The 23,192-nt window shown below is 45.9% G+C and overlaps 1 protein-coding gene across 1 annotated transcript in view; it reads left to right on the forward strand.

The window, feature by feature from the left end:
* The window catches only part of pdhx (pyruvate dehydrogenase complex component X), a 266,635-nt gene that overhangs the window by 6,517 nt on the left and 236,926 nt on the right, over positions 1 to 23,192 (forward strand). The gene's annotated exons all lie outside the window — the stretch shown is intronic.

Genomic DNA, 23,192 nt, shown 5'->3' on the forward strand with positions numbered 1-23,192 from the left:
GGAACTGTGATGTGGTAGAAAATGAATGGCCAGGTGTTGCATCCCCTGCACGGGAAGGTGCCAGGGAAAGGGCATGTGGACGTTGGGGTGGTAGAAGAGTGAACCAGAATGCTATGAAGTGAAGCAGCCCTTATAAAGGGGAAGGGAGGGGAGGGGAAGATATGCTTGGTGGTGGGAATGTGCTGTAGGTGGCAGTAATAGCAGAAGATGATCATTTGAGGAGACACTTGAGATACTGGGACTATTTCCAATAGAGCAAAGATGATCAACGGGCAATTTAATGGAGATTTTTTAAATTGAAAAGGATTTTGATAGGGTGAATAGGGAAAGACTGTTCATTTGGTTGGGCAGTCTGTGATAAGGGGTTACCTATGTAAAATTGTCACTGAAAGTAAGGAGAGAGGTTAAGAGGAATTTCTTGTACACACAGGGTTGTTGGAATATACAGCCTCTTATGTGGTGCCTTATCAAAAGCTTTCTGAAAGTCCAGGTAGGCCATGTCAACCAGGTTTACCTCATCCACTACTTCGTAACTTCTTCAAAAAAATACAATCAAATTGGTAAAAACCACTTCCTTTCCGGAAGCCATGTTGGGTGTCCCTGATATGGCCTTCTCAGTCTAAGTAATCATATAGTGCATCTCTAATGATTCATTCGAGCATCTTACCTATTACATCAGGCTAATGGACCTATAGTTACCCAGATCTGCCTTATCCCCTTTTTTAAAGATTGGAACTACAGTATCCTCCTTCCAGTCTAATGGAACGTTCCCAGACTCCAGCGAGCTAGTAAGGATACGAGTAAGGGGTTCTCATAGCTCCTGTCCCATCTTCTTAACTCGGGTGGATATTATCCAGGCGGGCAGTCCAATCTGTTTAAGGTTCCTTATTCTTTTGAAAACAATGGGCCGGAATTTGATTTAAAAAATAACGGCGTGTAGACGATGCACGGCATTATTAATGCACAAATTTGCCAGCAACTTCTGGTGAGGAAGAGATACCCTGTAAATTGCGATATGCATTGCTCTGCCATTAGCTTTGTGAAAACGGCATCTCGCAGTTAACCTCCCCGCGATTGTCATGAAGTTGCTGCATTTGCTCATTAATTGCCTATTAAACTCACCACAGAAAGCTAAGTCCAACATTCCCGTTAAGCTGCACAGCGGTCTGGAGGTCCCGTGCAGCCCACTCACCGGCTTTTAAATGGAAAAAAACATGCATGCGCGGAAATCTGAACGGGCCACGCACCCAAAAAGAATTAGAGGGAACATTGGTTAAGTCTAGTAATTAATAGCAGAAGTAGCCTTTTAACGACGTGATAATTATTAAAGACTGCCAATCAACCTCTCTGGCCCAGAAACTGAACAGTTAAAAGTATGGAGTCTCATTCCCTCAGGGAGTGAATTGTCAGAGATTTTGAAAATGTGAATAAATAAAAAAAACTCTTACTTTTCCTTTCTGACTTTTTTTCTCTCTCTGAATCCAGTGTCTCTTTTCCTCTCTATTTCTCTTTCTGACATTTAGTTAAATCTCCACGTTGTCCTTTATTTCTCAATCCTTAAATCTCATTGGTTAAGGAGATAAACTGTTGGTCCCGTTGTTCACCAAGGTCCCAGATGCCCTGTTGCCCTCGCCGTACTGTTATCGGCTCACACGTCCAGCAACTTAGAAGGCAAAAAGAATTTGAGCTGAAGGGTGCAGGAAAAAGTCTAACGAACCGAGCACACCGCAAGATGCCCTGCTCCAGCAAATTCTGGGCCATTATCCTTATCTATTTTAATGTTAACAATTTTACTTTATTGTTAACAGCACCACTTAATGCTGTCAGTTGGGGCATTATCTTCAAGAGTGAAGACTGATGTAAAGTGCTCATTTTAGTGTATCTGCGAGTCCCTGAGCATCTTTCAATGGGCCAAGACAGTCTTTGATGGTCCTCTGACTCTTCACGTGGCTGAAAAGCTTTTTCCATTTCTATCACAGTTGTCCACAATCTTCTTTTCCATTAATATTTTAGCTGATCTAATAGCAGCCTTCTTTTTCTTTTAAGTGTTCATGGTACTTGTCTTTGTTTTGCTGTGTATTATTTAATTTAAAAATGTGTTTCCATCTTATTTGTCTTTGTACCCGACCAGTCAGCTCCCCTTGCTTCTTTCCACACCCCCTTCTTTTGAATTTAGGCTAACAAGCTTGTCGTTGCCTGGGTCAAATTTGTCTCCTTTTTAAATAGATGGATATTCCATCTGCTGCGTCCAGTCTGTGGAACTTCACCAGTGCCCAATGGTCCCGATATTCCATCTGCTTCCAGTCTGTGGAACTTCACCAGTGCCCAATGGTCCCGATATTCCATCTGCTGCTTCCAGTCTGTGGAACTTTACCGGTGCCCAATGGTCCCGATATTCCATCTGCTGCTTCCAGTCTGTGGAACTTCACCAGTGCCCAATGGTCCCGATATTCCATCTGCTGCTTCCAGTCTGTGGAACTTCACCAGTGCCCAATGGTCCCGATATTCCATCTGCTGCTTCCAGTCTGTGGAACTTCACCAGTGCCCAATGATCCCTTCATGCCGACAGCAAATTTCAGAACCTTGCGCTGTATGCAGTCTGGCCCATGATTGCCTCTGGGTGTTACGTTTAACAAACTAATAGATTCAACTAAATGGGTGAGGAAGACTGGTAGAAATCAGTACAGTAGTAATGGATATTTTGTCTGTTTCCATCAATAGTCTCAACCGAGATTCCACCCTGAAACGTGTAAAAGGAAATGAATGGGGGGAAAAACTGCTTGTTACATATTAAAAGCCAAGCAATAGAAACTCATGCAGAATAGTTTCGTGATTTGTGGGAGTGGGGTGGGGGAGGATGTGTAAAGAAAAGTGGGTCCTGAACTTTAGTTGGCACATGGAGTTAATGCTATTACAGGAAACTTTCGATTTACCGGCACCTAAATAACCAGAAATCTCGGTTAACCGGCAAAATTCAGGAGTAGGTTCAGGTAAGTTTTATTACTTGCCTTCCTCCATCTGTTGCTGTGCAAGGGTGTGGCTGCAGCTGTTGCTAAGCTACAGAGGCGCTTGGAACTTTTGGCCATTGTTCTGAACCTGTTGCTAAGCAACAGGGTTTGTTGCTTTATACGGAGCTCTCAGCTCCATATCTTTTACTATAGCTTTCGGTTATCCGGAATTTTTGATGAACCGGAACCATGTCGGTGCCGGATAAAAAAAAGTTTCCTGTAGCAAGTAGCAAAAGACAAGATTTGGAAATATCACCACAATGTGAGCCATCTGAGTCACTGGGGTCCTTTTAACATTAGCAGTGAAGTGAAGCTACAACCGCTTCAAAATAGTTAATGGAAAAATTTGGTTTTCATTAACAGTACATACTGCACATGATGTGTCTTAAAAAAATATATATGCAGAACTGATTTTGGAGGCTGAGTTGTCCTAGTGTTGTGTATAAAAATACAAATTGTTGTAGTGCAGTGTATGAAGGGATGCGGCTTTAAATGGTCTTCAAAACCATAATAATAACTGAGCTCCGTTGCCACATTAGTAGAGTGTACATCTGAAGCTGTCGCTGCTGAAGCTGCACAGTGCTCTCGTCAGGACGCACCTTGAGTACTCCATTCAGTTCTGCTCGCCTGAGTCACAAGGGAAATAATATCCAAGTCTCGGAAGGAATGCAGAGAGGGTTCACAAGGCTGATCCTAGTGCCAGAGGACTGAGTTATGACCGCTTATGGGAGTGACTAGCACTGTTATAGCTGAGAGAATGTCTCGGGCTCGAGCCTAAATTTGTAACAAATATACTAAGTGGAATAGAAAAGGTTAAACCGTGACTGCAGGACAAGGGGACTCAGTCACAAACTGGTAAAAGGCAAGTTCAGGACTGAAATCAGGAAGCTCCTCTTCAGACAGAGTGCTTAATACTTGGAATGATCTTCCGAGTAGGATAGTGGAGGCAGCACGGTGGCATAGTGGTTAGCACTGTTGCCTCACAGCGCCAGGGACCCGGGTTCGAATCCGGCCTCGGGCGACTGTCTGTGTGGAGTTTGCACATTCTCCCTGTGTTTGCGTGGGTTTTCTCCGGGTGCTCCGGTTTCCTCCCACAGTCCAAAGATGTGCGGGTTAGGTTGATTGGCTATGATAAATTGACCCTTAGTGTTAGGGGGATTAAATACGTGGGGTTACGGGGATAGGGTGGGATATGTGTTGGTGTAGGGGTTACGGGGATCGGGTGGGATATGTGTCGGTGCAGGCTCGATGGGCCGAAATGGCCTCTATCTGCACTGTGGGGTTTCTGTGATTCTGTGATCTGTGAAAACCTCTGGAGCCATTCAGGAAGCAATTAGACACTGCAATGGAGGGGGATTTTTAGGTTTCTATGGCAAGATGAGCTCGATGGGCTGAATTTGAATCCCATGTCAGTACTTATGTTTGTGGATTGAGCACTTTCCTCTATGATTTTTACAATAACTGCAATGGGCAGCATACATTTTCAGGGTGATATTTGACCAGGAGTGGTGTACCGAGATTTTCTACAATGGTTTATGATGTGCTTACTGAATGACTGACAGTCATTGGAAAAAGGATCGATGGAGATGACTTTTGCTTGTTGGGACAAGGTGGGCTGCTTGCTCTGTACCGGTCACTGGACTCAATATCCACCACTATAGTTGCAGTATGCACTATTTACAAGATACACTGCAGCAACTCACCAACCTTACTTCAACAGCACGTTCCAGCCCTATGAGCTCTTCCACAGAGAAGGACAGGAACCGCAAGTTTAAATCAATGCTCCTAATTTGCATATATCTGAATTTGCAGATCCTGTGTTCTGACTTAGAATTTATCTAACAGTGCAATAACAGCGTTAAGAACAAGCCCTTGCCAAACCTGCAGGCCCATGAAATTAGAGCAGGGCAGACCAACGAGTAAGAAATAAAATTGGAGCTGGAACTGAGTAACCTGGGCTTCACAGACTGGTTGCTACAAACGGCACGCAGGCTGTAGTTGTGACACCCCTGCTGCAGCAGACACTGAACAAAACCTGATTTTGCTGCAGTTCAATCACGTGTTTTGACCAGGGAAGTGTCCAGCACCACTGAAGCTCCCCACAGGCCAAAACCAAAGCTCAGGCACAAGGTCCACCTGGATAGATTATGTGTGGAGTAATGTCAGCTGGAGTGGGATTCAAGGAAGTTACATTGCATGACTGAGATGATATTAAACAAAACGTTGTGTGTTCCTACCTATTTACGAGGAACCTCTTTACCCAGAAAGTGCTGATAATGTGGAACTCGCTACCACAAGGAGTAGTTGAGGTGAATAGGGGATTGACAGGGTAGATGCTGAGAGATTGTTTTCCCTGGCTGGAGTGTCTAGAACTAGGGGACATAGCCTCAGGATAAGAGGTAGGCCATTTAAGACCGAGATGAGGAGGAATTTCTTCATTCAGAGGGTTGTGAATCTTTGAAATTCTCTGCCACAGAGGGCTGCGAATGCTGAGTCTTTGAGTATATTCTAGGCTGAGATAGATAGATTTTTGGACTCTAGGGGAATCAAGGGATATGAGGATCGGACGGGAAAGTGGAGTTGAGGTCGATGATCAGCCGTGATCTTATTGAATGGCGGAGCAGGCTCGAGGGACCGTATGGCCTACTTCTGCTTTTATTTCTTATGATCTTAATAGTATTGATGCATTTAGGGAAAGCTTGATAAACACATGATGGAGAAAGAAATAGAAAGTTATGCTGATAGGGTTAGATGAAGTAAATGGGAGGAGACTCGTGTGGAGCATAAACACCGGCTTGGACCAGTAGGGCTGAATGGCCTGTTTCTGTGCCGTAAAGTCTATGGAATTCTGTGCTAAACTCCAGCCTATATCTTGTGACATTTACACTCATTTTTAATCTGTTTGGTTGTCTAGTACTTTTAATGGTGAGTTCCCTGTTGAGTTTAGTTGTTTGGAGCTTTCTTTGTTCTGCTTCATGTAACAGGACTGGGAAGGAGTAGTTGGAAGATGTCTGCTCCTGTCTTGAGATGGGAAAAGATGGCATTTGCTGCAGCACTGGTAGTGGAGTTCCTAGCTGTTGAAACTTCCCATTGAATAATGCCGCATTGAAATTGTTATTTCTGAGATTGCTGCCATACATCAGATGAAATGTGCTGTAAGGTGTGGTGAGCAATGGATTAGTATAATCTTTATTGTGCTCAACAGCTCCTTCAAATGTATATGTGGATTAATATAGTTATTTTTCAGAGTATTGTATTATCCGGATGTATTGCAGTCAATGGGTACATTGCCTGATTTCAGCATATAATGGCTATAAAAGTTCACTGTAGCTTAGTTGTAAATAGTCATTTTCACGATTGAACAGAGAGGAGATTATGGGGTCGGATCGATCTCGTGAACCGGACAATTTTGGCCCAGATGGACTTTTTCTAATTCCCAAGAATGGAATCCTGTTTGGTGCCTGGTGTTTAATATTTTTATACTTCATAACCATATGCATTCAAGTAATGTACTGCACCATCTGTGATACTACAGTCATGACCTGACAGTCAGCTTGCTTGTGTTTCCCTGTGGAAGGAATGACTAGTAAATCCAGAAAACAGGAGAAGGTTGGGGAGTTCAGTTGAAGCTCCCTGCCTTTATTCAATTCTCAAATGGCTGACCTGACAGAGAAAATCTACATGTCAACTTATTTTACTGTTCTTTATTTTAAAAATGTATATATTTCTGATCTGTGTTCAATTTCTAATGCGTTTCCATGGCTATCAAACTCTTGCATCTCCATTTGCTGTTGAATCAGGAACCTGTTCACTTCTTTTTGGAGTGAATGAGTTAAGTCAATGTTCCTGATGCTAACTTTGTCTACATCCAATGCACTAGATGGCAGCCCATTCTAACTGAATCTACATTCAATGCACTAGATAGCAACCCATTTTAGAAACATAGAAAAGTAGGAGTAGGCTGTAATGATCAATAACATGTCATTCTAGAGTGGTACACTAGATGGAGCCATAGAGCTGTATTGCTGTGTATATAGTTGTATGTGTTTAAGACTACACTACCCACGATGCACTAGGCTACCCACAAGGCAGTAGTCAAGATGGCTGCCTGCACACAGAAGTACACATGCTGAATCTCTACAGATGCTGTACCTAGAGAACGTGTACTGAATAAATGACTAGCTAGAAGCTAGCTGTTCATAATAAGTGTCTAGTTATTAATGAACATAACATAGGCCATTTGGCCCTTCGAGCCTGCTCCGCCATTCAATATGATCATGGCTGATCCTCTATCTCAATGCCATATTCCCGCTCTCTCCCCATACCCCTTGATGCCTTTTGTGTCTAGAAATCTATCTATCTCGTCCTTAAATATATTCAGTGACTTGGCCTCCATAGCCTTCTGTGGTAGAGAATTCCACAGGTTCACCACCCTCTGAGTGAAGAAATTTCTCCTCATCTCAGTCCTAAATGTCCTACCCTGTATCCTGAGACTGTGACCCCTTGTTCTAGACCCCCCCCCCCCCCGCCAGCCAGGGGAAACATCCTCCCTGCATCCAGTCTAGCCCTGTCAGAATTTTACGCGTTTCAATGAGATCCCCTCTCATTCTTCTGAACTCTAGTGAATACAGGCCTAGTCGACCCAATCTCTCCTCATACAACAGCCCTGCCATCTCAGGAATCAGTCTGGTGAACCTTCACTGCACTCCCTCCATGGCAAGTATATCCTTTCTTAGGTAAGGAGACCAAAACTGCACACACTACTCCAGGTGTGGTCTCACCAAGGCCCTGTATAACTGTAGTAAGACATCCTTGCTCCTGTACTCAAATCCTCTTGCAATGAAGGCCAACATACCATTTGCCTTCCTAACTGCTTGCTGCACCTGCATGTTTGCTTTCAGTGACTGGTGTACAAGGACACCCAGGTCCCTTTGTACATGAACATTTCCCAATCTATCACTATTTAAATAATACTTTATTTTCTAACTGTGTCTACATTCAGTGTACTCGATGGCAGCCCATTCTAACTGAATCTACATTCAGTGTACCAGATGGCAGCCCATTCTAACTGAATCTACATTCAGTGTACTCGATGGCAGCCCATTCTAACTGAATCTACATTCAGTGTACCAGATGGCAGCCCATTCTAACTGAATCTACATTCAGTGTACTAGATGGCAGCCCATTCTAACTGAATCTACATTCAGTGTACTCGATGGCAGCCCATTCTAACTGAATCTACATTCAGTGTACTCGATGGCAGCCCATTCTAACTGAATCTACATTCAGTGTACTCGATGGCAGCCCATTCTAACTGAATCTACATTCAGTGTACTCGATGGCAGCCCATTCTAACTGAATCTACATTCAGTGTACTAGATGGCAGCCCATTCTAACTGAATCTACATTCAATGTACTCGATGGCAGCCCATTCTAACTGAATCTACATTCAATGTACTCGATGGCAGCCCATTCTAACTGAATCTACATTCAGTGTACTTGATGGCAGCCCATTCTAACTGAATCTACATTCAGTGTACTCGATGGCAGCCCATTCTAACTGAATCTACATTCAGTGTACTCGATGGCAGCCCATTCTAACTGAATCTACATTCAGTGTACTAGATGGCAGCCCATTCTAACTGAATCTACATTCAGTGTACCAGATGGCAGCCCATTCTAACTGAATCTACATTCAGTGTACTCGATGGCAGCCCATTTTAACTGAATCTACATTCAGTGTACTCGATGGCAGCCCATTCTAACTGAACCTACATTCAGTGTACTAGATGGCAGCCCATTCTAACTGAATCTACATTCAGTGTACCAGATGGCAGCCCATTCTAACTGAATCTGCATTCAGTGTACTCGATGGCAGCCCATTCTAACTGAATCTACATTCAGTGTACCAGATGGCAGCCCATTCTAACTGAATCTACATTCAGTGTACTAGATGGCAGCCCATTCTAACTGAATCTACATTCAGTGTACTCGATGGCAGCCCATTCTAACTGAATCTACATTCAATGCACTAGATGGCAGGTCTGGTACGAGGGGGTATAGTCTCAGTATAAGGGATTGGCCATTTAAGACTGAGATGAGGAGAAATGTCTTCACTCAGGGTTGTGAATCCTTGGAATTCTCTACCCCAGAGGGCTGTGGATGCTCAGTTATTGCGTATATTCAATAGATTTTTGGACTCTTAAGGGAATCAAGGGATTTGGGGATCGGATGGGAAAGTGGAGTTGAGGTTGAAGATCGGCCATGATTTTATTGAATGGCTCAAAGGGCCGTATGGCCTACTCCTGCTCCTATTTCTTATGTTTGTTCTTACTTGGTCTACATTCAATACACTAAATGCAGCTCATTCTAACTGAGTCTGCATTAAATGCACGAGATGGCAGCCCATTCTGAGTCTGCATTAAATGCACGAGATGGCAGCCCATTCTGAGTCTACATTAAATGCACGAGATGGCAGCCCATTCTGAGTCTACATTAACTGGACTAGATGGCAGCCCATTCTGAGTCTACATTAACTGGACGAGATGGCAGCCCATTCTGAGTCTACATTAACTGGGCTAGATGGCAGCCCATTCTGAGTCTGCATTAAATGCACGAGATGGCAGCCCATTCTGAGTCTACATTAAATGCATGAGATGGCAGCCCATTCTGAGTCTGCATTAAATGCACGAGATGGCAGCCCATTCTGAGTCTACATTAAATGCACGAGATGGCAGCCCATTCTGAGTCTGCATTAAATGTACGAGATGGCAGCCCATTCTGAGTCTGCATTAAATGCACGAGATGGCAGCCCATTCTGAGTCTGCATTAAATGCACGAGATGGCAGCCCATTCTGAGTCTACATTAACTGGACGAGATGGCAGCCCATTCTGAGTCTACATTAACTGGACTAGATGGCAGCCCATTCTGAGTCTACATTAACTGGACGAGATGGCAGCCCATTCTGAGTCTACATTAACTGGGCTAGATGGCAGCCCATTCTGAGTCTGCATTAAATGCACGAGATGGCAGCCCATTCTGAGTCTACATTAAATGCATGAGATGGCAGCCCATTCTGAGTCTGCATTAAATGCACGAGATGGCAGCCCATTCTGAGTCTACATTAAATGCACGAGATGGCAGCCCATTCTGAGTCTGCATTAAATGTACGAGATGGCAGCCCATTCTGAGTCTGCATTAAATGTACGAGATGGCAGCCCATTCTGAGTCTGCATTAAATGTACGAGATGGCAGCCCATTCTGAGTCTACATTAAATGTACGAGATGGCAGCCCATTCTGAGTCTACATTAAATGCACGAGATGGCAGCCCATTCTGAGTCTACATTAAATGCACGAGATGGCAGCCCATTCTGAGTCTGCATTAAATGCACGAGTTGGCAGTCTGAAAACACGCCGTCAGTTTTCACATGTACTCTGACGACACCCAACTCTATTTCACCACCACTTCTCTCGACCCCTCCACGGTCTCTAAATTGTCAGACTGCTTGTCCGACATCCAGTAGTGGATGAGCAGAAATTTTCTCCAATTAAATATTGGGAAGCCATTGTTTTCAGTTTTCAGTCCCCGCCACAAACTCTGTTGCCTAGCCACCGACTTCATCCCTCTCCCTAACATCTGTCTGAAGCTGAACCAGACTGTTTGCAACCTTGGTGGCACATTTGACTCTGAAAAGAGCTTCCAACCACATATTCACGGCATAACTAAGACCACCTATTTCCACCTCCATAACATCGCCCATCTTCGGCCCTGCCTCAGCTCATCTGCTGCTGAAACCCTCATCCATGCCTTTGTTACCTCTAGACTTGACTGTTCCATTCCACTCCTGGCCGGCCTCCCACATTTCACCTTACATAAACCTGAGGTCATCCAAAACTCGGCTGCCCGTGTCCTAACTCGCATCAAGTCCCATTCACCAATTCACCCCTGTGCTCGTTGACCTACATTGGCTCCCGGTTAAGCAAAGCCTCGATTTCAAAATTCCCATCCTTGTTTTCAAATCCCTCCATGGCCTCGCCCCTCCCTATCTCTGTAATCTCCTTCAGCCCCACAACCCCTGAGATCTCTGCGCTCCTCTAATTCTGCCCTCTTGAGCACCCCTGAATATAAATCGCTTAACCATCACTGGCTGTGCCTTCAGCTGCCTAGGCCCTAAGCTCTGGAACTCTCTCCCTAAACCTCTCCGCCTCGCTACCTCTCTTTCCTCCTTTAAAACACTCCTTAAAACCTACCTCTTTGACCAAGCTTTTGGTCACCTGCCCTAATTTATCCTTATATGGCTCGCTGTCAAATTTTTGTCTTATAACACTCCTGTGAAGCGTCTTGGGACATTTTACTACGTTAAAGGCACTATATAAATACAAGTTGTTGTTGTGTACATGGAAACCTAAATCCCTTTGTTCTTCAACAACTCCTAGTTTCTCACCATTAAGAAAATATTCCAATTTGTCTTTCTCGAATCCAATGTGATGGCCTCACACTTCCCCACATTGAACTCCATCTGCTATAGTTTTGTCCACTCACTTTGTCTGTCTCTATCCCTTTGTAACTTCCTGCTCCCATCAACAAAACTTTCTGTGCTTCCTAAGTTCATGTCATCTGCAAACTTGAATATACAACTCTCTATTCATTCACCTGTGATTAATATATATGGTGAAAAGATGAGGCTGTGGCGGTACCACTGGTTGTCCCTTACATTGAGACACATAATTCCCTTTAACTTACCTTTTGGGGCCGTTGCCCTTTTAACTTACCTGTTGGGGCCATTGCCCCTTTAAGACGCGCCCTAGCGCGCTGACGTCACGTCACGTACAACGTAACGTGATGTGCGTGCGCCGGCACAGCCCGGCCTAGCGTCTTCAGCCTCAACGGCCAACGACGCGCATCACGTGACGCCCTAAGCGCGGGAAACGCGAGCAACGTGATGACGTCACAACACAACCGCGATGATGTCATCACGCTCCCCACAGGACTGCGAACTCAGTCCTCGTGGAGTCCCCGCTGGGACAAGACCTACACCACAGTGCTCCTACAGTCAGCCATCTTACCTGCTATCTTACCTGCTGTAATTAGTCTGTTCCTGTAAATAAACAACTTGTTGATAGTTCGTCGAAGTCAAACTCTCTTATTTAGTGGCGATCTACACGAACCGCTACATTGGTGACCCCACGACGTGAGTACGGGAGCTCATCAATTCCAACGCTACAATTGGTGAACCCGTATCCGTGAATGATTTTCGTGGTAGCAACGCGCGCCTAAACCTCATCTTCACTCAAGACGACCAACGCACAACCGACGAACAACTACGGAACAGCAACCGCCTAACACCGATTCCACCAAAAGCGACCCCGTCTTTGCGTACGTATTCGCAATGGAAGCGCAGCTTGGAGGTGAGCCCGTTTTTCACGAACGATGTCAGAGGTAGAGCACGACCAACGGCAACCGTCATCCACCAGCGCTACAATTGGTGGGTTTGTGAACGTCTTTCACAAACGAAGCACGCTATGGAAGCATCAGCCGTTCTGCTGTCACTACCGCAATCCAGGGAGCCACGGTCTCCCTCGTGCTTTATGCAGGTAGAAGCCCTGTTCGCCGAGAACATCGATGCGGCACAGACCACGCACGTGCTCACGGTCTCCGTATTCGACTCTTCTACCGCCACACAGATCGTCCGCCTCTACATCCAAAGCAACAGCAAGTATACATCTCTCCAAGCGCGGGGTACAGCATGTTCAGGCCCACAAGATCGGAGCGCGCCCAGCGGGGATACCACGAGGACTCACCCCCGCAAAACACGAGGATGCACTCCTCGCGCACGAGGACCCATCCCTCGTGAACCACGAGAACCCATCCCTCGTGAACACCGACGACTCCTTCTCCGCCGACGACGCACCAGCCCTTCAGCTTGCTGGTTGTGTTACCTACTACACGATTCGGCGTGAACAAAAGCGCGCCGCCCTCCCGGCTGTTTTCTCCTAAATCTACAACTGTTACAAGTGTTGCCGCCCTCCAGGCAGAGTTAACCCCTCCTGAAAGCAACAACAACCTGGACCGTTGCCGCCCTTTCTCCAGTTTTTCCTTTAACAAACGCAAACGTCGACTGAAGCTGCACACATCGAGGACGGGTCCAACGGGCATCCTGCGGCCGCGATCAGCCACGTGAAAGTTGCTAGCCTCACCAATCACTGATCAACGCAGCAACTCTTCATCCTCCGTTGTGTTCACGTTGTAGCACTATGGCACGCACCGTTCCGTGCGTTCCAGCCTCCCGAAGGTTTCGCTTACCAGCCAACGGAGACGTCGCCCGCGTCCGCCCAACCTGCCCGTCACTCTGACAAGGCCTGCTGTTTCGCACGTCTCCACGGTCCTTCGCCTGACGGATACGTTTTATTCGCCACGACGCGCGTAAGGATCCGCTCACGAGCAGCATCTTCATACTTCGCCTACCAAGTCGAGACAGCATAACCGCCGTGACCACCAGCTCGTCAGACCATCTCATGCTTGGACTTTCGTTAAAGCGAATTCTGGGGGGGCCTATGTGGCGGTACCACTGGTTGTCCCTTACATTGAGACACATAATTCCCTTTAACTTACCTTTTGGGCCGTTGCCCTTTTAACTTACCTGTTGGGGCCATTGCCCCTTTAAGACGCGCCCTAGCGCGCTAACGTCACGTCACGTACAACGTGATGTGCGTGCGCCAGCACAGCCCGGCCTAGCGTCTTCAGCCTCAACGGCCAGCCGACGGGAGCGACGCAATCTTCCGCTCCCGCGGCAAGCACCGGCACAGCCCGGCCTCCCGACTTCGGCCTCAACGGCCAGCGACGCAACGACGTGCATCACGTGACTCCCTAAGCGCGGGAAACGCGAGCAACGTGATGACGTCATCATGCTCCCCACAGGACTGCAAACTCGGTCCTCGTGGAGTCCCCGCTGGGACAAGACCTACACCACGGTGCTCCTACAGTCAGCCATCTTACCTGCTGTAATTAGTCTGTTCCTGTAAATAAACAACTTGTTGATAGTTCGTCGAAGTCAAACTCTCTTATTTAGTGGCGATCTACACGAACCGCTACAAGGTGCTAGAACAACAACATCTACTACTTGCATTTATATATTGCCTTTAACATAGTAAAAAGCCACGTGGTGCTTTGCAGGAACGTTATCAAAAAAAATTTGACACCGAACCACATAAGGGGATATTGGGACAGGTGACCAAAAACGTTGTCAGGTTTTAAGGAGTGTTTTTGAAGGAGGAGGGGAGAGGTTTAGGAGGTAATTCCAGAGCTAAGGGCCTAGGCAGCTGAAGGCACAGCTACCAATGGTGGAACGATGAAAGGAGACAGAATTGGAGGAGTGCAGAGATTTCAGAGGGTTGTAGGGCTGGAGGAGGTTGCAGAGATAGGGAGGGGTGAGGCCATGTAGAGATTTGCGAACAATGATGAGAATTTTAAAACTGAGGCATTGCTAGACCAGGAGCCACTGCAGGTCAGACAGCATGGCTGATGGGTGAACAGGACTTGGTGCGAGTTCGGACACGGCCAGCAGAGTTTTGGATGACCTCAAGTTTACAGAGGGTGCAAGGTGGGAGGCTGACCAGGGGAGCATTGGTTGGAATCGTCAAGTCTAGAGGTGACAAAGGCATGGATGAGGGTTTCAGCAGCAGATGATCTGAGTCAGGGGCGGAGACAGACGATGTTACGGAGGTGGAAATATGTGGTCTTGATACACATCCCTGGGGAACACCACTTATTACATCCCGCCAATCAGTGGGCATTCCCTTTATCTCAGTCTCCAACTCCCAACCAATCACCAACCCATTTCCCAGATGGGCGGGAGAGTGTTGGGGGCTGAGGGGTGGGGGGTGTGTGTAGTTAAATTGTTAAAAGTGGAAAACCCAACCCAACCCGCCACGAACGTGTCTACTACCAGTTTAACTGGGGCGGATTTGGGGTCGACGGAGTAACCTGCTCTTGAGAGGTGGGTCAGTAATTATAATCTTTGAATAAGGTTCCGTGCCTCAGATTTTGCCAGGGATTTTGGATTTAATGCCTCCAGCACAGGTTTCCCGGAGCTCGGGAGACGTGGCAGCTAAACTGAGGCGGGAGCTGCCAGATCCAGCAGGTAAGTGCTTGTCAGCACTGTTTGTGAGCCAGGCCCCCCAGCGGTTTTCCCACTCCCCACCCCACCTCCGGGTTTCCCGATTGCTGACAGGCGGCCCTGCTCCCTCCCAGTCTCCCATAAATATCATACATAGAAACATAGAAGATAGGAGCAGGAGTAGGCCATTCGGCCCCTCGAGCCTGCTCCACCATTCAATGCGATCATGGCTGATCATATCGGGGCCCGTATCTCTGTTGAGCTGATTATACCTACTTTCTTTGTTTCTAAGTTGACAGTATTGTACCCAGAGAATTTTACTATGTTAATCAACTATTTGATTCCAATATCATTTATAAAACATCCCGATAGTTATCAAAATCCACTGCATTGAAACCAGTTACATTCACACTTCAGTTTTAGTTCTGTGTGCTGTGATTAGGTAAGAGTTGTCTGTGTAAACGTCCACGGTGATGGCGATTGAGAAGTAATTAGGTTAGATTGACTCGGCGGCGCCTGTGAGCAGTGTGCTAATAACTGGGCACTCTTATTGTTTCTGATATTAATTTTTCAGACTTGTTCCATCGAGCTCAAAGATTGTAATGGGTAATTTCTGCTGGGACTCTCGCCCTCATTTTCTTATTGACAGGATGGAGTAGTTCTCCAAGGGGGGGTGGGGAGGGTGAACAGTCAGAGGTCGTGGTCTATATTGGTATCAACGACATAGGTAGAAAGAGAAATGAGGTCCTGCAGGCAGATTTTAGGGAGCTAGGAAAGAGATTAAAAAGCAGGACCTCAAAGGTAGTAATCTCCGGATTACTCCCAGTGCCACGTGCTAATGAGTACAGAAAGAGGAGGATAGAACAGATGAATGCGTGGCTGGAGAGATGTTGCAGGACGGAGTGCTTTAGATTTCTGGGACATTGGGACCGGTTCTGAGGGAGGTGGGACCTGTACGGGCTGGATGGGTTGCACCTTAACAGAGCTGGGACCAATGTCCTCGTGGGGGGGGGGGGGGGTGTTGCAAGTGCTGTTGGGGAGGGTTTAAACTAATTTGGCAGGGGGGTGGGCACCAGGATGTAACATTAGAAATTAGAAACAAGGTGCACAAAGGATTGGGAGAGACATAGTATTAGAGTAAGAAATAGTACAGTATTAGGTGGGGTCAGAGAGAATACAAGAAGGTCTAAGACAGGTTTACAGTGTATGTGTGTAAATGCACGAAGGGTGGTAAATAAGGTTGGTGAGCTGCAGGCGCAAATAGACACATGGGAATATGATGTTGTGGCGATAACGGAGACCTGGCTCAAAAAAGGGCCGGATTGGGTTTTAAATATTCCTGGATATAAGGTGTTCAGGAAAGATAGCGAAGGAAAGAAAGGAGGTGGGGTGGCAGTATCGATTAAGGAGAATATTACAGTGCTGGAGAGAGAGGATGTCCTGGAGGGGTAAAGGGCAGAATCTATTTGGTTAGAGTTGAGAAACAATAGAGGTGCCATTACACTACTCGGTGTATTCTATAGACCACCAACTAGTGGGAAGGATAGAGGAGCAAATTTTCAGGGAAATTACAGAGAGGTGCAAGAACTATAGAGTAGTGATAATGGGAGACTTCAACTATCCTAATATAGACTGGGATAGTAATACAGGTAGACTATCCTTTATCCGAAAACCTCAGGACCAGCCGAGTTTCGGATAAAGGAGAATTTCGGATTTCGGAAGGTGGGGCGGGGGGGTCGGCGGGGGGTTGTGCGCACAACTTACGCTGACGCTCAGCGTAAGTCAGTCGGGGGCGGGGGGGTCGGCGGTTGTCGGGGCTGGCGGGGCCCGCGGGGGGGGGTTGTCGGGGCTGGCGGGGTCGGCGGTTGTCGGGGCCGGCGGGGTCCGCGGGGGGGTCGGCGGTTGTCGGGGCCGGCGGGGTCCGCGGGGGGGTCGGCGGTTGTCGGGGCCGGCGGGGTCGGCGGTTGTCGGGGCCGGCGGGGTCGGCGGGGGGTTGTGCGCACGACTTACCCTTTATCCGAACTTCCGCAACCGGAACCCTCTAAAAACCGAAGGTTTTTTCGTTCAGCGTAAGTCGTACGCACGACTTACGCTGAACGAAAAAACCTTCGGTTTTTAGAGGGTTTCGGTTTTCGGAAGTCCGGATAAAGGGTAGTCTACCTGTAGTGTAAAGGGTAGAGAAGGGGAAGAATTTCTGTGTGTTCAGGAGAACTTTCTTGATCAGTACGTTTCTGGCCCAACGAGGAAGGAGGCATTACTGGATCTGGTTCTGGGGAATAAGGTGGGTCAAGTGGAACAAGTATCAGTAGGGGAACATTTAGGGAACAGTGATCAAAGTATCATAAGGTTTAGATTAGCTATGGAAAAGGACAGGGAGCAATCTAGAGTAGAAGTACTTAATTGACAGAAGGCCAATTTCAGTGGGTTGAGAATGGATCTGGCCCGGGTAAATTGGAATCAAAGATTGGCAGGCAAAACTGTAATCGAACAATGGGCTGCCTTTAAAGAGGAGATGGTTCAGGTACAGTCAAGGTACATTCCCACGAGGGGGAAAGGTAGGGCAACCAAAGCCAGAGCTCCCTGGATGATGAAAGAGATAGAGAGTAAGATGAAGTAGAAAAAGGGAGCATATGACAGATGTCACGTTGAGAAAACAGACAGTTCAGAGGGGAAGTGAAAAAAGAAATAAGAGGGGCAAAGAGAGAGTATGAGAATAGATTGACAGCTAATATAAAAGGGAATCCAAAAGTCTTCTATAGGCATATAAATAGTAAACGGGTAGTAAGAGGAGGAGTGGGGCACTGCAGCAACTCGCCAAGGATTCTTCGGCAGCACCTCACCAAACCCGCGACCTCTTCCACCTAGAAGGACAAGGGCAGCAGGTGCATGGGAACACCACCACCTCCAAGTCACACACCATCCTGACTTAGAAGTATATCGCCGATCCTTCATCATCGCTGGGTCAAAATCCTGGAACTCCCTCCCTAACAGCACTGTGGGAGTACCTTCACCACATGGACTGCAGCAGTTCAAGAAGGCGGCTCACCACCACCTTCTCAAGGGCAACTAGGGATGAGCAATAAAGGCTGGCCTTGCCAGCGACGCCCAGATCCCAGAACGAATAAAAAAAATGGAGACCCACGTATGGAGGCAGAGGGCATGGCTGAGGTAATAAAGGAGTACTTTGCATCTGTCTTTACCAAGGAAGAAGTTGCTGCCAAAGTCATAGTGAAAGAGGAGGCAGTTGAGATACTGGATGGGCTAAAAATTGATAAAGACGAGGTACTAGAAAGGCTGTACTTAAAGTAGATAAATCACTAGGACTGGATGGGATGCATCCTAGGATGCTGAGGGAAGTAAAGGTGAAAATTGCGGAGTTACTGGCCACAATCTTCTAATCCTCCTTGGATATGGGGGTCGTGCCAGTGGACTGGAGAATTGTAAATGTTATGCACTTGTTCAAAAAAGGGTGTAAGGATAAACCCAGCAACGACAGGCCAGTCAGTTTAATGTCAGTACTGGGGAAGCTTTTAAAAATGATAATCTGGGACAAAATTAACAGTCACTTGGACAAGTGTGGATTAATAAAGGAAAGCCAGCACGGATTTGTTAAAGGCAAATCATGTTAAACTAACTTGATTGAGTTTTTTGATGAGGTAACAGAGGGTTGATGAGGGCAGTGCAGTTGATGTGGTGTACATGGACTTCCAAAACACATTTGATAAAGTGCCACATAATGGACTTGTCAGCAAAGTTGAAGCCCATGGAATAAAAGGGACAGTGGCAGCATGGATATGAAATTGGCTAAGTGACAGGAAACAGAGTAGTGGTGAACGGTTGTTTATCGGATAGGAGGAAGGTCTACAGTGGTGTTCCCCAGGGGTCGGTACTAGGACCACTGCTTTTCTTGTTGTATATTAATGGCTTGGACTTGGGTGTACAGGGCACAATTTCAAAATTTGCAGATGACACAAAACTTGGAAGTATAGTGAACAGGAGGATAGTGATAGACTTCAAGAAGACGTAGACAGGCTGGTGGAATGGGCGGACACTTGGCAGATGAAATTTAACGCAGAAAAGTGTGAAGTGATATATTTTGGTCAGAAGAAGGAGAAGAGGCAATATAAACTAAAGGGTACAATTCTAAAGGGGGTACATGAACAGAGAGACCTGGGGGTATATGTGCACAAATCATTGAAGGTGGCAGGGCAGGTTGAGAAAGTGGTTAAAAATGCATACCGCACCCTGGGCTTCATAAATAGAGGCATAGAGTACAAAAGCAAGGAAGTTATGATGAACCTTTATAAAACACTGGTTCGGCCTCAACTGGAGTATTGTGTCCAATTCTGGGCACCGCGCTTTAGGAAGGATGTGAAGGCCTTAGAGAGGGTGCAGAAAAGATTGACAAGAATGGTTCCAGGGAGGAGGGACTTCAGTTACGTGGATAGACTGGAGAAGCTGGGGTTGTTCTCCTTAGAGCAGAGAAGATTTGATAGAAGTGTTCAAAATCATGAGGGGTCTGGACAGAGTAGATAGGGAGAAACTGTTCCCATTGGCAGAAGGGTCGAAAACCAGAGGACATGGATTTAAGGTGATTGGTAGAAGAACCAAAGGCAACAGGAGGAAATATCTTTTTACACAGCGAGTGGTTAGGATCTGGAATGCACTGCCTGAAACGGTGGTGGAGGCAGATTAAATCGTGGCTTTCAAAAGGGAGTTGGATAAGTACCTGAAGGAAAAAAATGTGCAGATCTGCGGAGAAAGGGCGGGAATGGGACTAGCTGAAGTGCTCTTGCAGAGAGCCGGCACGGGCTCAACGGGCCGAATGGCCTCCTGTGCTGTAACCATTCTATGATTAACTCATTTAATTTTGTTTCAAGACCCAAATAATAACTAAATTTGAGCATTAACAATATTGTCACACACAATTGCAAAAAAATTTGAATTTAGCAATTTGAACATAAGCCTGCTTTACAATGTAGTCAATATCGTCCTGCGTTTACAGGACGTTTGGCCAAGAAACAAAATTGCTGTGCTCATCCCCTAGTAAATGATGTAAAAAAGAAAGACTTGCATTTATATAGCGCCATTCATGATCTCAGGACGTTCCCAATGCGCTTTACAGTAAATGAAGTACTTTTGATGTGTAGTCACTGTTGTAATGTAGGAAACACGGCAGCTAATTGCGCACAGCAAGCTCCCACAAACAGCAATGTGATAATGACCAGATAATCTTTTTCTTAGTGATGTTGGTTTAGGGATCAATATTGGCCAGGACACCGGGGCGAACTCCCATGCTCTTCTTCGAAATAGGACCTTTTATGTCTTACCCAAAAGACGTCACCTCTGACAGTGCAGCACTCCCTCATTACTGCACTGAAGTGTCAGCCTAGAGTTTGTGCTCAAGCTATACTAGAAGGAACTAATGTAGGTTGTGTACAGGGTATGGCACACGTTACAGTGCTGTTATTGCTATAATAGTCATACCATTGAACCAACTGTGCAGGTTCTATGCTAGAATGGTGAACTGATTAAGTCGTGCTGTGCTACGATCTCTGAAAGAAAGACTTGCATTTATATAGTGCCTTTCATGACCACCGGATGTCCCAAAGCACTTTACAGCCAATGAAGTACTTTTTGAAGTATAGTCACTTTTGTAATATAGGAAATAGAAGGTTAGGTGGAGTCTTGTACTGAAGATAGGAACTGGGGAACTTCTTTGCTAAGCACTTTTGTCTGCTTAAGGTGTCCTGTTCCAGAATAGGATCTTTGAGAAATTATACTGGTTGTTGGCCTGTAAGGATAGTTCACTTGTACTACTTTCTGAGTCGCATAAAAGGGTCGAATGTGGGAGCTGTGTCAGGCTGCTGTTCCAGCCAGTCACATCCAAGCATGCAATGTTTAAAGTCTGTCCCCCAATTGACGTGTATGTTTTCTGCAAGAGCATTATTTGATGGAGGTGACACTAACACCCACGGGCTGATGATGGAGTTCACAATTCTGAGATTTCTAAGAATAGTTACAGATTTTTAAAAACTTTTTTGTAAATTTCGTGCTTATACAAGTGAGAAATTTTAGTGCTGGCGAATGGAATACTTTTGACATCCAACACTCCGAGGTCAGCTCTTGCTGGATTAAATTCAGGCTAAAGTCCTCTCTGCTCGCCCCAGCTTCAGAAGAGCATCCGTTTGTCCCCAAACTGTTCCACTTCCCACTTCAGACATCCTCGGGCCTTTGAGAGGGGCTGCTAATCAGTGCCGGCTTAAGTGGAGCCTTGTACTGTGGACTCGTACCTTCTACAAGCTGGATTGTGGGTGTTTAAACTTGTTTCACAATGGAGGACCCTTACAGCCAACAGAGGAGGCCTTCATCCATCAGTCTGCATTTGAACTCTGATCTTAGATGTGAAAAGCTAGTGCTTGACCCATTGCACCACCTAGCCTCCTCTTCTGTGAGATTTTCAATAGTATCATTAAAAAGGCCGGACTAGTTGTCTCCGTGGAACATTTCCACTGTCAGCCATAATGGGGGTAAAAAAGGAAAATGCTTTTAGTTTCCTTATTATGTCTCTTCCAAGTCAGTCCCCATCACTGTGCCAGCTGACTAACGCACGCAGATGGCTGACACTAATATAACATCGCCACAGCTGCTGTTCTCGATGTTAGAAGTAGCTATTTTACATAGATCTGAACTTTGTTTTAACAATGTTAAAAATGACTGTCATAATCAACACCCAAACAGCATTTTGCATTAGCAACACACAGGCAAGCTAATCTGTTGCTAAATTCTCTGGATTAGCAGGTGGGTTCAGCAGGATATGGAGATTCTGTGATGGACCTGTTAGCAGCTATGCTATGCCAACTGGAAACAAGCTGATGGAATAGCAGTTTAGATGGGGAAGTTCCCCCAAACTGACAGGAGGAAGAAAACAAGTGGGGGGGAAAAATGTCAGAACAAACATATTTATTTACTTGTGTCAATTATTGATTTATTCCTGTCAGGAAATATAATACCTTATTCAGATACATAATTATTCAGTCATTACACTCAACTAGCGAATAATTATTTCTATAAAACAATAATTTATTAATTCTATCCAGCCAGGAATTTCATTATGCATTTGATTATTTATCTCTCCCTTTAAGGCTTGTTAGTTGGTTGTGTAAACCTTCATGAATAAAGTCAATAGTTATATGTGTAGCAATTACATTTGCAATTAGTTGTTTATTAGTCGCAATTCATAATAAAAGCCTTGCTGCGCTTGGCATTATTCAGGAAAAAGTGCTCACAGGTAAGAAGGAGTAAAGTATGGATTTCAGACAAATCTACAAGATTAAGCTAAACATATAAATATATAGAGGGGTCCTGAGGTATGATGGTATCCATTATTAAGGACTGAAGTTCCAAGATGTTTAGCAGAGTTGCCAACTGTTCGCTTTTCATGCAGTCAGTTCCACAGGATCGTGGAAAGTTGCAGATTTCCAGACCCCCGCACAAACTGTGTGACCTGGGGCTGGAAAAGCTGAATGTCTTTTTTTTATTAGTTCCTGGGATGTGGGCATTGCTGGCAAGGCCAGCATTTACTGCCCATTTCTAATTGCCCTTAAGGTGGTGGTGAGCCGCCTTCTTGAACCGCTGCAGTTCATGTGAAGGTACTCGCACAGTGCTGTTAGGTAGGGAGTTCCAGGATTTTGACCCAGCGACGATGAAGGATCGGCGATCTACTTCCAAGTCAGGATGGTATGTAACTTGGAGGTGGTGGTGTTCCCATGCGCCTGCTGCTCTGGTTCTTCTAGGTGGTAGAGGTCATGGGTTTGGGAGGTGCTGCCGAAGAAGCCTTGGCGAGTTGCTGCAGTGCACCTTGGAGATGGTACCCACTGCTTTTAAAGTGAGCAGTTGGCAATTATGCCTTATCTGTGCTTCTTTTCAAATTCTCTGTCTGCCAAAATGTATCTACCGGCTTTAAATAACTACCCATTCAAATCCATGTGGAGGATTTAGCTGATGATCAGTAATTGTGGGGAGAATGAGAGATATTTTGGGATGGGGCGAAGGAACAGCAACAT

Source organism: Somniosus microcephalus, chromosome 15 (genome assembly GCF_052327205.1).
Source record: "Somniosus microcephalus isolate GS21.2 chromosome 15, FLI_Smic_1.0, whole genome shotgun sequence".
Lineage (NCBI taxonomy): Eukaryota > Metazoa > Chordata > Chondrichthyes > Squaliformes > Somniosidae > Somniosus > Somniosus microcephalus.